Source organism: Talpa occidentalis, unplaced genomic scaffold (assembly GCF_014898055.3).
Source record: "Talpa occidentalis isolate TD23 unplaced genomic scaffold, MPIMG_talOcc4v2.1 talOcc4.11, whole genome shotgun sequence".
NCBI classification, from domain to species: domain Eukaryota; kingdom Metazoa; phylum Chordata; class Mammalia; order Eulipotyphla; family Talpidae; genus Talpa; species Talpa occidentalis.
The window spans coordinates 19504735-19522398 of NW_023601104.1; the positions used below are offsets into that span (position 1 = coordinate 19504735).

A 17664-nucleotide genomic window follows, 5' to 3' on the forward strand; every position below is an offset into this window, starting at 1 on the left:
AGCTGTTAAGAAGAAAATTCATAAATTTAGAGTTTAACTGGGTTTATTAAACAATTTCTAAATCAGGCAACACCCAATCTAACAGGTAGAAAGACACTGCAAGGAAATGTCCAAATCGGAAGACTTTTATAGTCAGGAAGAGGGTGAGGCAAGGTTATGGGCAAAAGAAAAAAAAAAATGTTATTTCAGGCAAAGCCATCTGTCCTCAGGCAAGGTAGGGGAGTCTTATTTCAGATTATTTTACTAGGGATCAGGAAATTCCAGATTGGTTTAAAATTAGTAGATTTTGAAACATTCAAACTCCATCCCAACTGGAAGCCACTATGTGATGTTTAAAGTGGTCTTTGCTTTAAGCTTTGAAGCTGTGTATAATCATGGATAAGGGGCTGCCAAACAATGGGTTCTTGTCAGGACTGATGATTAAATCATTGAAAAATATGTCCTGACCTGTGTCTCTAATTGCATAACTATTTACATAAATTTCACATAAGCACTGGAATGGTTCCTTGGACTCAATAGCCATGATAAATAAATTTGCTTTTCGTCCAAGAAGTGGGTCCAAGACAGCACCTTTCTACATTCCCCACTACATCCCTGCACTACATGAGGCTTCAAAATAAATTAGGCTTCAAAGGGCCTAGTCCCAGATCGTTCCCCAAGTCCTCGGCAGGTACACCACCTGGGGCTACACAGCTTCCTTCGGATCCTGCCTAAGTGACGACCTCACTTCGATTCCTTCACAGCCTCAGACAGAATGAACGCGCTTCATATTAGCGCCCGGCCTGTAATGCGTCGTCGGCCAAGCCCTTGGCTACCCTCAGGTCCAGCCTTCTTGCTTGCTGCCGTCCTGCTCGCAGGAGGCCTCTTCCTCTGGACCCGTCCAGCGCTTTGCACATAGTAGGTGCTCAGGAACCGCTCCCGTGGAGTTAGCTCGCTTAGCGCTCGGGCCTGGGGCCGGAGGCAGAGCAGAGCATAGCGGGCGCCTCTGCCCACCGCCCACCGCCCGCAGCCCCCGGGCCCGCCCGCGTGGGCGGCCGCCCAGCCCCGCGTCTCCCCCGCCGCCCTCGCGGCGCGCGCAGCCCAGTCACGGGCGTTGGAAATTCCGGCGCGTGCGAGCGCGGGGCCGGCGGGGGCGGGGGAACCCGTGGAGTGAGCCTGTGACGTGCGGGGGGCGTGGCGCCCGAGGCCCCGCCCCCTCTCCCTCGCCCTCTCTCGCGGGTCGGGGTTACATGGCGGCGACTGCGGCAAAGCGAGAGCCTCGGAGACGCCGCTGCCGTCAGCACAGCCGGAGACCTGAGCCGACCCCGGGGGCCGTCCGCGGGCCCCGCACGCCGTCCATGAGCCGGAGGAGTCCCGTGAGTGTGTGTGTGTGCGTGTGCGGGGCGCGCCGGCGCGGCGGCTCGGGAGGGCGCCGCGGCGGGCCCGCGGCGGCGGCGCCGGCTGCCTCCTCCATTGTGTGTGACCCTCCGGCGGCCGCCGCTCGACAAAGGCGCTTTTGTTCCGGCGCCCGCCCTCCCCCGGCCCGCTCGGGCCTGGCCGGCGCGTCCCCGCGCGGGCGGCCGGGCGGGCGGGCGGCGGGCCGGGGTCCCCGCGTGGGGCCGGCGGTGCGGCCGGCGCGCCCCTCCCACCCGGCACGCCCCTCGCCGGCCGCGGGGCCCCCGCACGCCCGCCGCGGCGCCCCCTCCGCGCCGGGCTCCGCGGGTTCGCGGCCGGGCCGGGGCGGCGGGCGGGCGGGCTGACGAGGGGCGCGGCCGGGAGGGGCGGCCGGCCGCGTGAGGTGGCGCGGAGTCGCGCCCTCCTGGCGCGCCGCCCGGCGACGCGCTCCCTCGCCGCCTCCCCGGCCCGCTCGGGCGGCTCGGCCTCGGCTGACTCCGGCCGGGCAAAGTCCCCGCGTCCCCTGCCCAAGTTCCGAGGCAGCCCAGCGCGAGCGGGAGGCGCCGAGAACTCGCCGGAGTCGGAGCTCCTGCCCACTCCCACCCCCGCGCGCGGCTCCCCCGGCCGTCGGGGCCCCGAGCCGGGTCCGTGCGGTCCCCCGAGCGCACACTTGTCGGGGACCGGAGAGGCCTCCCCGCGCCTGTGCATTTTCTCTCTCTCGTGGGGTGCGCTGAAAAGCGAGGGGGTCTCGGCCGTCGTCTTTTTAGGAAGGCGCCACTGATTCAGGTGTTCGTGGGAGCTCGGAGAAGCAGAAGCTTCTTGATCCCTGCTCTATTTTTTTTTTCTTTTCCTTTTGCTTACTCACTGGAAAAGGTCCAGTGGAGAGGACTGGTGAGGTGGAATTAGAAACCTCCTGCATTTGCAGCAACATTCCTCTTTTTTCACTTCAGTGCTAAAAATGCCCTCAAGTCAGTTTCAGTGGTAACTTTTGACGGACACCAGGCGATTCGTTAAAGGAAAAGGTAATTAACGGAATAAAATGGAGCGCACTCCGCTTTAGAGTAATTTTCTGAGTGTTTGGTTCTTGTAGCCTGGCTGTTTTTTAAAGGCCTGCCCAGACAAAAGAGATTGGCCATCTCTCGTCAGCGTGGGGCAACTGAATTGGAAAGAGTGATCTGATTACAAGAATGTAGGTCCCAACGACCTGGCCCTGAAATTTCTTTTCAGAGATGTCAGGTTTCAGTGTTTGGAAAATAATTTTGAATCGAGTGGAAGTAATTTTACCTATCTTTAGTGAATAGTTGCAAACGTGTTTTTTGAAAGGCTTATGAAAGTAAAGTCTTTTCGTATATGTATGTGTTACATAATTTAGTAAGGATTGCCTCGTGAAACTTGTAAAATTGATTGTTGGTATCCTAAATCGTAATTGCGGTCATCTAGGAAATGTGCCTGATTGGAGCCCGTCATTTTTTATCGCCTAAGATGTTACTGTTCAGGAGAAAGCCCTGGAAAATGAGGAATTGTCTATATACAGACTTTTATATACGAGCATATTTTGGAATTCAGTTACTTTAAAAAGATGTAAATTAATCTTAGGCTATTTTGTGTGATTAGGAAATTAGAGAGTAGAGATTTGAAGTTCAGTTAATTTTGCAGTGGATAAAAGCCCATGTTCTGATGACAAGTATTGGTACTAAAAGTATTGCAGTGCTTTACATAAGTTCATTTAAGCATCTTGAGTATTCATAACTGACAAAAAAGTAAGGTTTGCTGACTCAGGGGATGGGGTCGGGTAGGAGGAAGCTTAGAAGTACTGCAAGTTTTGGGTTGGGTGATGACTCATCCTGCCCACGACTGCTACGTGGCCCTTTTTTTTTTTATACACTGTATTTTTTTTTTTTAATGATAGGCTGAAATGTTTCTGTCCACATTATAATTCTCTCTCAAGAGGAAGTCATTTCTCTAAAAAAGTAATGTATTCTTAAATTGTTTTTTTAAAAGATACATATTCTACAGGTGGAATTTTGTAATATTTATTCAAAGGGAAGGTAAAATTAATTGCTGTGGTCAGTTCCTGTAATTAAATGTTCCGTATTAGCAGTTCTTGGCTGTTATTGAGAGATTTGTTACAGATTTTTATAAAAAGCTACCTCATGATGTCTGTTGATGTTATGTTTTCACTGATCATATGAAAGTTACCTTAATTATAATTTGGAAATTAGTTTAAGCTTTGTAATGGTGCAGAAAAATTTAATAAAATCTAGCTCTGAACATGAGCATTTTACTCTAATGGAATAATATGAGGTGCTATTTCCTTATCTATGGAGTTTTCTGTTTTAATAAAGACAACTTTGAAATGGTTATGGGCAGTGCTTTTCATCAATTATTTAAAAGGTAATCCGCATGTATACTTTCAAATTTAATTGAATTAAATTTGGTAATAAGATAACTGATTTAAAACAGTTTAGCAGGTTGGCTTAAAGTAAGACAAAAAAGGTTGAGAATAACAGTTTTCAAAGTGAAAAGGAAAAAAACCTCATTCTCTTGTCTTTATTGTTTCCTCAGAGTTATTTATTTGGAGTTTTGTGGGCAGGAAAATGTATTGCTAATGTGAATTAAGTGTTTAGAGATATTTTGGAAGAACATTGCTTGCTTTATATAGAGAAACTTTTAAAAAGTTTAATTCAAAGTTTAAAATATTCCTACTAAATGAAATGTAAGAATAAATATATAAAAGTATTGAAGATACGGAAGGCATCCTGTCACTTTTAGAGGTTAAACATGTATTTCTAGTGAGGTTTTTTAGAATATAGGTAATTAGCTATTGTGCATAATTCAGAATTTATAAACTATCACCTTTCTATGAGGTATTGCTTTATGATATGGTGAGCATTCTCACCACTGCTATCGAGTTCCTTGTTTTCAGAGCCCATTTGAACCTCTGTTACTCTAGGGCCCTTTTTGGAACAGAAAGAAGTAAATTTTCATAAGTAAATTTTTTGGCATTGTTACCTGTCCTCTGTCAGCTCCTTCAGCCTGTTGTTGGGTTGTGTTGCATTGCATTACAGCCTGCTACATGGGGGTTTTGGTTGGTATTATTGCTCTGAGCCTTGACTAAGACTTTACAAAACAAAACCAAAACTATTACTGTAGTTAATGGCTTTTTCCAGGGAGTTGCTTTTCATATGGAACTTACGCTTTTAAGGTAGCAGTGGTGTGGGCCGTGTCCAGCATTGGAAAATATAGTGTAACCTTCTGATAGTTTTTAAAAGGGTTGTCTTTCATACCTGCATGTCAGCCTTTTAAATCTATTTCTGGAAAGTTGTACAGAAATCAGATATTTAGCAAATCACATTTTCCTGTTGATTTTCATTTAAATTTGCTAAATCTTTACATTAAAAAAATGATATCATAAAAATTGTTAGAATCCTAGTATTTACTTCAGGGACGTCTACCTTTGCAGTGTGAAATCTCTGTGGCTTTAATTCTGTACAAACATAAAACTAAAGTGTTAGTGTTTATTAGAGGGATTTCGGTCATTATCTTGTCCTGGTACATTATTTGATGGCTAAAAATCCGTTGCCTAGAGAAATCTAAGACCTTGGTACTCAAAATGTGATTTCTGGACCAGAAGTATTAGCGTCTCCTGAGAATTTGTTAGAAGGGCAGTATCTTGACTATCATCTAAACGCCTACTGAATTAGAAGCTACAAGTTTAACAAGATTTTCAGGTATTGAAATGCACATTAATTTCGAGAAGCACTGTTAATTGATATATCCATAGTTGTTCACCGGTTAGCGATTTCCTTGGAAAACTCATGTCTTTGGTGTTGCTCTTTCCATTAGCTCTTCTGAGAAAAGGCAAATGGAAAATTGAGACTCTAATCACCATCCTGTAGAACTTTCTGTGAATGGTGAACTATTCCGTTCTGTGCTATCCAGTGAGGTAGCCACCTGCCATGTGTGACTGTTGAGCTCTTGACTGGTGGCTGGTATACCTGAGGAACTGAATTTTTCTTTTTATGTAATGTTAATTGATTTATGTTTAATAGCTGCATGGAGTTAGTGACTACCATATTGGGTAGCACAGATGTGCATGATCTTTGTCCACAGTAAATTTAAAATAACACAAGTTATAATTTAATAGCTGACTCAGCCAGTTTGTAATTTTCCTCTTTTTTTTATGAATTACTCACTTAACTCATATGCGCAGATATCATTATAGAGCATTGTTAATCTCCTGACAGATGTATATCCTTTGTTCAGTATAGTAGATAAATCTTAATTGCAAGAATGTACATTTTCCTGTTGTTCTTAAGTATTTCCACTTAAAAGAAAATTATAAACACCTAGTAAATAACTTTTACTTAATTGTGGATACACGGAGAGGACAGTTTTTGTCTGTGGTCTAGCACCTTCAGGCTTATTGGCACTCGTTAATAGTTGCTGCATTGATTTGCCGTTGTTATGTCCAGATGAAGAAACATTGAATGGTTCTTAGCCTCTCAACTTTTCCAGTGGAAAGATTATAACCCTAGAGTAAGTCAGACTGGCCTGGGTCCATATCTTTGCTGTGTGTAATTTTGGTGAAGTTGCTTTATCTCTCTTAGCATCAGCACTCTTATTTATAAAATGAGACATGGCAGTGACTATGAGTAACAAATAATTTGTCACTTAAAAAGGCCTAGCACTTAATAGATGCTCATTGAATTTAAATCACCCTCTACCCTTTTCTGGCTTAACATTGACAACTTTCTGTAATTCCTTCTTGTGTTTCCAATGGTTACTATAACTTCATGTCTTGTTTCATTCATGTTACAGCCCTTGTAGATTTCTCCACTTTTGCTCTGGATTCCTTTTCTTGACTTCTTGAAGGACGCATCTCTTGTCTACATCATAAGTTTTGTCTTTTTTTTTTTTTTAAAGATTTATTTATGCATACAACACCTGGGGTACAGGCCAGAGGTGTGAGGGGGTGGTGGTGAGAGGATTCACCAGAGACAAAGCGGGGAACAGAACTGGCAGGTTGACCGACCAAAGTACACTGCTGAGAGGAGCAGCGGGAGAGTCAGGAGAGGTCTGCTGCGACATGTGGGTTGCTCCCTGGCAGGCTGGGGATCAAACTCGTGCTGTAGAGGCTGCGGACAGCTTCATAGGTTGCGTCCTAACCTCTTGTGCCACCAGGGAGGCCCAGAGTTTTGCCTTTTTGCTAGGCAGCTTTATTGCATACAGATGTGCTCCGGAACTACACTGCCCAATATGGTAGCCTCTAGCTGTTTAATAAAAATTAATTAAGGAATTAAGTTCCTCAGTTATGATAGCCACATTTCAGTTGTTCAGTGGTCATATGGAGCTGTTGGCTACAATATTAGGCAATGCAGATACAGAAATCTCTTAAAAACCCTCTCCAATTTCCACATTCTTCTCTAGTTATTTTATTTCTCTGATCCTCTTTCAAGCAACATTTCAGGGTTGTCTTTGTGTGCTCTCCACTCTCCTTGGCTCTTTAGCCTACTCCAGATTTGCTTCATCACCACTTACCATTGAAATTGCTCTGGTGAAGGTTACCAGTGACTTCCCTTTACTAAATCTATCTCAGGATCTTATGGCAGCATCGTTCAGTGTACTTGACCACTGTTTTCTGCTTATTCCCGTGCTTCTCTTATCAGAAACATATGCTTTTCTCCTCCTTCATACCTTGTCATACTGTTTTAGAGACTTTCGCCTCTACCCACCTTTAAGTATCGGCACATCTCAGTTTAGTTCTGGGCTTTTCCCCCCTTCTATGTTTGTTTGGTAGGTGGTCTCATTGAAATTATTGGTTTAAATACTGTTTACATGTGGATAATTCTCAAATTTGTATTTTTGGTTTAGACTTAAAACATCTGCAGTCAGACACATTCTCTGACTGCCTGCTTGACTCACTTTTCTAAATAGGCATTATTATTGGAAAGCCTCTCCATGTCTGAAATAGAAGTCTTTCTCCCATACTGTTCTCCCAGTCTTCTCCATCTCAGTAAGCTGCACCTGGGAGTTACCCTTTATTTCTGTCTTTTTTACTTATCCCCCTTGACTAGTCCATTGCCAACTTCTCACGATCTCCAAAATATCATTTGACTCTGTCTCCTCTTTTATATCTTCATTTCCACCAGCATCATTTCACCCGGCCTACTGAAATAACTTCTAACTGGTCTCTGCATTCCCTGGAATATCATCTTTAGTACATAAAAAGAATCATCTTTTTAAAAATATAAATGAAATCATGCCAATTGTCTGCTTAAAATCTTTCAGTAGCTTTCCTTTGCTTTTAGTTTATATAATTGGAAGCCTGCCGTGTGTGTTTCTCTCTACCTGTTTTATCCCCACAGCACTCTCCACTCCTTGCTCAGGATATTATGGCCACACTGGCTTCTTTTCGTCCAAAATGCCGAGTTCTGTCATGCTTGCTGTGTCTTCTATTTGAAATGCTCCGCTGTCATCCTTAGAGCTGGTGCCTTCTCATCACTCAGACCCTTAGATGGCTGTTTCCTAGTCACTCAGTTGCAGCTCTTCACCAAATTTGCAGTCGTGTTTTACCTGCCAGTCTTTTCTCACTAGGATGTAAACTCTTTGAAAGGAGAAGAACCTTAATGTCTTATTCTCCACTGTATCATTACTGGCACATGCAAAGTGCTCAGTAAATATTTGTGGATGATAGGAAATGCTCGATTCCTTTAAACCTCTATAGGGGAAAATGCCCTTAAAGATTGCCTGTATCTGCTAATTTCTTGATTTTGATGATTATGTTTTTTGGCTATGCAGAAAGATGTCCTGCCTGAAGGAAATACACTGTTTTTAAAGAGGTGGGGGTAGAGGATGGAATGTGTGTGTACTTGGTAATAAAAAAATTACATTGTTAGAGAAGACCATGGGCTTTTTTTTTTTTTTTTTTTTTAAATAGAGGCATGTTTTATTTATTTGTTTGTTTGTTTTTGTTTATACATGCACTGGGTACAGTCAGAAGCACGGGAGGGTGAGAGAATTCACCAGAGCCAGAGCGGGGAGCAGAGCAGGCAGAAGGACCGAAGCACACTGCTGAGGTGAGCAGCAGGAGGCAGGAGAGGTCTGCGCGCCATGTGGGACCCTCCTCCCGGGGCCGGGGAGCAGCCGGGGATCGAACTGGCGCCGCAGAGGCCGCGGGCAGCCTCGCAACCCAGCGCTCAACCACTGCGCCACCAGGGAGGCCCAAGACCATGGGCTTTGATTTACAAAGTTCAGGTCCAAATCCTGGCTCTCACTAATGTGTCATCTTAAATGTCTTATTTCAGTTCTCTAAAATAAAGGTTTTAAGATACATTTTGCAGTGTTGTTAGGAGGATTTAGTGGAAGAGTATATGCCCAGCACAGTACTTCACACACAATACATTCTTAATCAACCTTGCTATTGTTCCTTATAATCTTTAGAATTCAAATATTTAAAAATGTATTGTCTTGTTCATTGCTGAGTTCCTTTATAATATGAGCAAAATATTTTTTTAATTAATTACCTTTATAGTACTTAATAATAGAGACAAAGATGTATCAAATGATATTTTTAGCCTTAAGAACTTTTGGGCCATATATTCCAAAAGTAAAATTTTTATTATCTTAAAACTATACTTTAAAGCAGAAAGTAGAGCCCCTCATAGTTATTTCAATTAAAATATGTACATTTATGATTAATTTTCACTGGATTGTCAACAAATTGAGTTGCTAAATGATGTTAGTTTCTGTTATTGATATAAAAGTTCATAGAATGCTTAGCAAAAGAAATCATTGTTTACAGTTGGTGATTTATTTAGTTTTCTCTTTTTCCTTCTTTTGCTCATTGGTAGGCATGGTTCTTCAGTAAACAGAAGAATCAGAAAGGGAGTTGTTTAAAGGTGACCCATGAGCCTTTTAGTCATCAGTCTATCTTAAGTAATACCACTTCCTTACCTATATTGTAAGTCATACTTTTAATTGCTTGATTCAGGTTATGCTCCCTGCAGCACTTTGTGCTCTTGTCCTATATCTTACTTCCACAGTACATTATTATTTTGTAAAATTTAAATGTGGATAATTTTTTTAAGACTTTTCTTATTTTCCAGTTATTTGCCTTCTCTAGGGTTTTTTGTTCCTTTCAGAAATCTAGAATTCCATGTTATCTTTACCTTCATCTTTGAAGTACATTTCCCTTAAATATAGAATTCTGAGTTAGTAGTTCTTTTTTCTTTTGGCACTTGAAAGATAATGTTCTATTGTCTTCTGACTTTCATTGTTTCTAGTAATCAGTTGTCATTCTTATTATTCTTCCTCAAGCATCCTTTGTCTCTTTTCCCTGTTGCTTTTAAGAGTTTTTCTTTTCCATTTTCAACAGTTTACAGTGATGTGCCTAGGTAGGGGTTTCCTTGTTTTTATCCTGGTTGCTCCTCATTGAACTTGGGTCTGTGGGTTGGTATCTTTTATCAGTTTTGGAAAGTTCTTACTCATTTTTCTCTGAATACTTTTACCATATCAGTTTCTGAACATCGGGCTCTCTGCTTTTCAATCTGCTAGCTCTTTGGACTTTACTTTTCAGTACTACCTCATATTTTCGTTATCTAACATTTTTGTCCTATTTCTTAGCCCCGTCATAAGAACAGTGTTTGCTTTATGTGAGGGGCCTGTCTTGTTCCCCACCATCAGAGGGCAGCTGTTTTGGACATAGTGGAGGCCCATATGCTACATGGGATTCTCAGCTTTTCTGCCCTGCCATCAGACTTTTGTACTCATTGAGTTAAGAAGACACAGCGAACAGTTGACAAGTGGGGCTTATAGCTGGGCCTCCTCCAAATTCTTATCTAAGTCCACATGCAGCCATTAAAAGTTTTGTCTATCATCTCTTCATATAAATTTGGCAGTTTTCTTCGTAATCCTGTAAGTGGAAAATTCCTTATTCTGCAGCCACTTTGCCAGGAATGAGAATAGCCATGGCCTCTTCTCTAAGGAAAGGCTTGACATTTTCTGGAATTTAATTTGTTTAGATTGCATCCTTAATTCTCTGATGGTTTGTGTAAAAGCTACAATTTTGTACGTTACCCAGTTTGTCAGTGTTTACAGGGAAATAGTAAATGGTGTCTTGCAACTTTGTACATTCTAATCAGAAGTGAAAACTCAGCCTTTCATTAAGATCGTAAAATTTATAATAAAAGATAGCATAAGAATAATGAAGATTAGCTCTATCATTTTCTTGATGAGGATCAGAGACCTAGAAATGTGAAATGCTTAGATTGTCTAGCTAATTTAGCTATAGTTTCTGGACTAGAATGCAAATCTTTTGAGCTTGGTTGCTCCTTCCCTCCACCTCCCCCCGCCCAATACAGTTTAATGAAATCAAATGGGAATTTGTCAGTAGCCAAACTTTAGTGTGAATAGGAAATATACTTTCTTTAAATCTTGCAACCTTTTTGCTCAGGTATGGAGAAAATGAGAAAAAAAAAGAGGAAGGATATTCTAGAAAAAATACTCTGAATCATTTTTTAAAAATTGGAAATTCTGCAATGAGTCATATGGTTCTCTCCAATTGATGGGGGCCAGAAATGTTTTTTCTGGTCTTGTACATCATGGTCTTTTTCAGATCCTCACCAGAGTTAGTTAAATAACTACAACAATTGTATTTGATGTGTATTCTAGAAAGCTGTGATGCTAGATACCACAGGTTCTGCTAGGATGGACTGAAGAGCGGGAAAGACAGAATAATGTCAAGCTCTTGGGTATCTTCACGATACTTGGTGTTGGTGAACTGCAGGATTTTTACAGAGTCTTGCTTGTCTGATCATATCGAACACTATTTCAGTGGCACAGTCCTTCCCCACTGCCTCAGCTAACAAAACACGAACCTCCAGAGCTTGATGTGTTTTTGTTTTTTTCAATCTGAGTGGGTTGAAATCAATTGCTTCTTCATGTGCTGGCAAACCTGTGTGTTCACATGGCGAGGTTCCTGGGAGAATGCCTGCTAAGGAAAGTACCTTTTTAGGAGTCATCACTGGTGTTCCTCCATGGCAGGTCAGAAAGTGATCAGATTCTTAAAAAAATTAAGGGTAAAATTTATCTTTTCCAAAACATTCTATCAAGTAGAATTTTTTTTAACATTAATTCAGTACAGCTTTTTTTTTTTTTTTAAAGATTTATTTATGCATACAAGAACCTGGGGTTATAGGCAAGAGGTGTGGGAGGGTGAGAGGATTCACCAGAGACAGTGTGGGGAACAGAACAGACAGATTGACTGAAAACACTGCCGAGGGGAGCAGTGGGTGAGACAGGAGAGGTCTGCTGTGCCATGTGGGTTGCTCCCTGGCCAGCTGGGGATCGAACTCATTGTTACAGAGACTGCAGATAGCTTCATAGTGCTGTGCTTTAACTCCTGCACCAACAGGGAGGCCCTAATTCAGTACAGCTTGTAATGTATCTCCTAAGTATTAGATAATATGCTCAGAAAATGTCAGTATATTTACTTAGTCCCAAACCTTTTATTTTACAAAGAGTTACGACAAAGGGAGGTAAACAGTTCTCAAGAAAATGAAGAGTAGAGGATCAGAAGAATAGAAATTTCATTGAGATTAGGAAGGGCAAAAGACAAAGAAAGGAGAATTCTATTAGAAAAGAGCTGAAGAAAGGGTTAGTAAGGGAAAATCTACTACAGTGCTCTGTGTTTCTGTATTTCATAAATTCAGGTCAGGTTTTTAAAAACAATTTTTACCTCTGTTATACCTTACTGTGTAAAACAATATCTAGCAGATGGTAAAATGTAATGGAGTAAAAATGTAATGGATGGATAGAAGAATTGAAGTTGTTTTAGTCAAAACTATTCAAAATAGGGCCTCCCCTATGGCGCAGCAGTGGAGCGCTGGGTTGCAAACTGCCTGTGGCCTCTGAGGTGCCGGTTTGATCCCCTGCTGCTCCCGGGCCACCAGAGGAGGGTCCCACATGGTGCGCAAACCTCTCCTCCCGCCGGCTGCTCCCCTCAGCAGTGTACCTCGGTCCTTCTGCCTGCTCTGCTCCCCGCTCTGTCTCTGGTGAATTCTCTCACCCTCCCGCGCTTCTGACTGTACGCTTGTATAAATAAATAAATAAATCTTTAAAAAAAAAAACTATTCAAAATATCTCGATCCTTTCTGCTTTGGGGACATGTAGAGATTATATTCTCAACTCCTTTGAAATAGGTGTGACATGTGAACTGGTTTGATCAAAATGTGAGTAGAAGTGAGTTATAGCATTTTTTGGATGAACTTTTTAGGCACCAGTGAGATAGTCCCACTTCATTCCCTTTGGCACTTTGAGTGGCAACAATACTGATGGTAGCTACTTCAACTGCTTGGATGACAGCTGTGTTGGGTATGTTACAGGAACAAGACTTAAAACTGTTCTAAGTTACTTAAGATTTTGGAATTATTTGTTACTGTAGTATTATATAAACTATCCTAACAATTCCAAAAATTTGTATTTGGAATCCTCAGATGTTCAAAGGTACTTGAACAAAGGAGGCTGTCCACATGTCTCCTGTGCTCCAGGGTTTCCTTAACATTAGAGGAGTCTTTGAAATGAGGATTCAGGCAGGCGGAAGCAAGTGATGAAGGGCTATTATTATTTTATAATTTCTAATCCTAAATCTGTGGAGGAATTGTATTTACTTAATGTTTAACTAAGACGTTTCCATCACATTTCCCCCATTCTGGGTATCCCACCATAAGTGCTTGGGAACAAATACCAGTGAAATGAGACTTACACAATGCTTTCACAGATCATTGACTTAGAATTGGGTCCTTGACTGTCTTTAGCTGTTTTTTTCTATTGTCTGAAATTCCACTGTTCCAATACAGGTAACAGTAAAATAAATAGCATCTGGAGATGAGCATCATAATACGCATAATGGCATTTATTTTGTCCTGGCTTTTTAAGTGGTCAAAGGCAAATGAGGGTCCCTAATGAGAAAAAATGTTTTTAGGCAAAGGTTCAGACAGCTTAAGAACAAGTTGGGAGTAGAGCAGGAGGACATTGTGTTTGCTTTATAAATTATATACTTTGTTAGAAGCTAAGTATACTATCTTTGACTTTGAAAGCTTGTCTTGTTGATAAGAATAGTTACTGATAGTAGACAAAGCCTGTTTGGTTTGGTGTTTTCTTCGTTTTAAGGTCCTCCCTCTCATCCCAGGTTCCTAAGATCATTGACTAATGCTAGTTTGAACGACAGTTCTTCTTGAAGCCCAGATTCTGAGAATAGTCCCTGATGACGTTCAGGTTCAAGGGCTTTGTCAAGAATGCATATAAGCAAGCAGCTAAACTGTACTCTAGCCTTTGTTGGCTGTCTCTACCTTAGAAACTGTAGCTCTACTGAGAATCTGAGACATGATCTTCTGGAAGGTGGAGTGGGGAGGGTTTTGCTATAACAACACCTCTGTATGCCAGGGTAAAGAGATAGTCCTAGGTGAATGTAAGTAGACTCAATCTTTCCCTTCTCTCTAAAAGCTACTGGGATTTGGCAGAGGAGATGTGAGGCTGGCTGGATTCCAGTTAACTCAAATTACTCATTTGACCCTGGAGAAGAGCAAAATAGGCAAGAGCTGTTGGGGAGGGGGAAGGAGCAGGAAGAGCTGTCAGTGAGTATGATCCGGCCAGATGACCCATGCCTACATTTAACCTGAGAAGCAGCAGTGTGGAGGATGGAAGGGAAAACTAGAAAAGTAACTACTCTGTTTAAGGCCCACACCTCAAACTTGCTTTGCCTATTCAAACTTCCTTTCTGACACAGACCCAGCTCTGGATTAAAAAAGAAGAAAATGCAATTTCTACAGAATGGGAAGATGGGGCAGAGTGAAGTTATTCTACTCTTAAGTTCCTTTTTCATGGGCCTCCCCTGGTGGCGCAGCAATTGAGCACTGGGCTGCGAAGCTGCCTGCAGCCTCTGCAGCACCGGTTTGATCCATGGCCGGTTTGATCCATGGCCGCCAGCGAGGGTCCCTCATGGCACAACAGACCTCTCCTGCTGCCCGCTACTCCCCTCAGCAGTGTATTTCAGTCAGTCTGCCTGTTCTGTTTCCCGCTCTGCCTCTGGTGAATTTTCTCACCCTCCCAAGCTTCTGACTGCACCCAGTGCTTGTATAAATAAATTTTAAAAAAATTCCTTTTTCATTTTATAATTTTACTTCATCTGCCTAAGCTTAACTCAGAGTACCTGTATTTCTGTTGGCATGGGGGTAGGCCAAGTGACAGAAAGCAGGCAGTAATTTAGAGGAGTGCCTGAAGAGACAGTCATGGTAGTTTCAGGGAACTACCATATAAACTGAGAATACTGGTACTCAGCCTGACCTACATAGGGAGCTTTTATTTCCACATTACTATGGAAATCTTTCTTTCTTTTTTTAAAAGATTTATTTATTTTTATACAAGAATTGGGGTACAGGCCAGAAATGGGGGGGTGAGAGGATTCACCAGAGACAGAGTGGGGAACAGAACAGGCAGACGGACCAAAGTACACTGCTGAGGGGAGCAGTGAGCGAGACAGGAGAGGTCTTTCCCGCCATGTGGGTTTCTCCCTGTTTGGTAGGGGAATCAAACTCGGCTGCAGATTGCCCCCGGAGGCCCATACAATGGATTTCTTGAAGATCAAAAGTAAAGCATTAACACCAACTTTGTTCTCATTCTTTGCACTTCGTTTTATTCACCAAAAGTCTGTTAGGATAATACTGAGCTAGCTAATTAAGTTATAATTAATGACTCTTCTCTGAGTAAGGTAGCACTGAGGTTGGTAGGAATTGTTAACATTCGGAAACAGATATTGAAAGAATTCTGGGAAGGATCATTTTAAGTTACTGTGCCATCTTAGTTTTCCTTTTTCTCACTTGGAATGTGTAGAAAGTGCAAATAGAATATGGGACCCCAAATCTATCTTGAGTTTAATTAAACTTTGCTTTTATGAAGTTATACTTGAAAGACAGTGACAAAAATGTGTAAACAGGATGTGTCTAGAGGTCACTGATGTGGATGGAGTGTGCTCTGACCAGCAGTCTGCTGTACCAGTTGATTTGTACTGCGTGCTTTAGTCAGGAAAAAGAGTTCCATGATTGATCTGAAAAAAGGAGGTGGTTAGAGACAGTATGGTTTAGAATTTAACTGTTGTGAAGGTCAAGATGATTAGGGAGAAGCTGTTTTCTCTTCAGGATCACTAAGAGTCAGCATGAGAGGTCTCTTTCTTTTTATGGTTGCCATAGGTACGCATTCTGACCTTCCTAATTGGGTCAGATCCCCCAGTGTGTAGACTCTCATAGCCTCCTTACCATTTTTGGGGGGTATCACTTGTTCCCTTCACATCCCCCTTTTTAAATGAATTGTTATTATTGTTTGTCTTCAACCATATTGTAGTCACTTTGAAGGTAGAATTGAAGTATATTTTTACCATTTTGTCTCCAGTGCCTAGTATATTACAAGACATATATAAAATTAGCAAACACTTTGCCAAATGGAACATATCTGAATTGGATGCACATACTGGATCTGCTTTATTAAGCAAAAGTCCTAACATTCCTTCCCATTTACTGAGTAAGGTGGGCCAATTTTCTATGCTCCTGAGTGGAAAGGTACTCCAATAGCTTTTGGATGTTGAAGGACTTTGAAGAGTACTATTCACAGAGAATTGAGGCAAGTCACTGTCTGGAATTACAGTTACATTGATAAATATAACTTTAAAAATTTATTTTATTTGTATATAATTTACTTTTTTTTTTTTAAGATTTATTTATTTATTTATTTATACAAGCACTGGGTACAGTCAGAATCACAGGAGGGTGAGAGAATTCACCAGAGCCAGAGCAGGGAGCAGAGCAGGCAGAAGGACCGAAATACACTGCTGAGGGGAGCAGCGGGCCATGTGGGACCCTCCTCCGGTGGCCGGGGAGCAGCCAGGGATCGAACCGGGGCCGCAGAGGCTGCGGGCAGCTTCGCAACACAGCGCTCAACCGCTGCGCCACTGGGGAGGCCCTAATTTACATCATTCTTCATTTTTGTTCATTGTATGCTTTCTCCTCTCAGGTTTAGTCCTCGTACAATTCCCACCACCAAGTGCACCATCACCGTAGTCCCTTGTGCTCTTCCCTCTCCTGTGTTGATCCCTCTCCCTTCCCCACTGAATGTCTACTTACAGTTGCCTGTTAATTTTTTTTTTTATTTATTATGATTAGTTGTTTTTTTTCTTGATCCCTTATTTGGTTCCCTTATATTCTCCTATAAAGAAACCATCCGATATTTTTCTTTTTTCCTCCTGGCTTTTTTTCAAAGAGCATAATCCCTTCCAGCTCCATCCATGTTGCTGCGAATAGCATGAGTTTACATTGATAAATATAACTTTAACCTCTCTTCGGCATGGTCTCACATTTCTGAAAAATCTGTTGAAGGCTTCCTATATAGTCATCTGAATCTGTAATGAGGATCCTGTAATTTCTCAGGGTAGGTCCAAGCTCCTGCCTTCCCCAAGATGAATTTTTCCCCATTGTCTACTCCTGTAATTGCTGACAGTCACTGAGATTTCTGAAAATGCGTCTTACCTGTATAGTTGTTTCTAGTCTATAATGCTCATTTTAATGGGGGAAGATGTAGAGGGGCATTCGAACGATTCTTTTTTTCCTTAAGGATTTATTTATGCGTACAAGAACTAAGGTGTAAGCCAGAGATGGGGGGGGGGGCGGTGGTGGTGGTTGAGAGGATTAACCAGAGAGAGTGGGGAGCAGACCAGGCAGATCTACTGAAATACACTGCTGAGGATGAGCAGCGAACGAACGAGTCAGGAAAGGTCTGTTGCGCCATGTGGGTTGCTCACTGGCCAGGGATCCTGCTGCAGTGGTTGTGGACAGCTTCATAGGTTGCATCTTAACCCCTTGCACCACCAGGGAGGCCCCCAAACAAGTATTTTTTTAACTAAAAATTTGATTTGCAAGCTTTAACTTTTAAATGTTTTGCTACAAATAGATTGATAACCTACAGAACTTTTAGAAGTCTGCTTGTTTTTTTTTCCTGATTTCTGAGAAACAACAAAATTTGCAAAGAGGAAGCCATCTCCATTGTAAAACAAAGAGTGATTATGCCATTAATGTCCTTAATGTTAAGAGATATAAGGTTCTCATTTATAAAAAGAACTTAGGGATAGTAAATATAAATTTTTATTAAATAAAACTATCACCATAAGAAGCTTTTATCTATTTAGTATTTAAGTTACTAGTATTACCAGGTTTTCTTTCACACATTACTTTAATATTTGGATTT

General features: G+C 41.9%; 1 protein-coding gene across 2 annotated transcripts in view; it reads left to right on the forward strand.

Annotated features, from left to right (window-relative positions):
* The first annotated feature begins 1197 nt into the window (after nucleotides 1–1197).
* The window catches only part of MAPK6 (mitogen-activated protein kinase 6), a 33709-nt gene continuing 17242 nt past the window's right edge, over nucleotides 1198–17664 (forward strand). Inside the window, exon 1 of one of the 2 annotated variants that reach the window (XM_037502497.2) lies at nucleotides 1198–1355. The gene's annotated coding sequence lies outside the window, so the exon portion shown is untranslated. Of the gene's footprint in view, nucleotides 1356–2041; nucleotides 2397–17664 lie in introns of those variants that run through there. The other variant, XM_037502498.2, reaches the window with a different exon arrangement.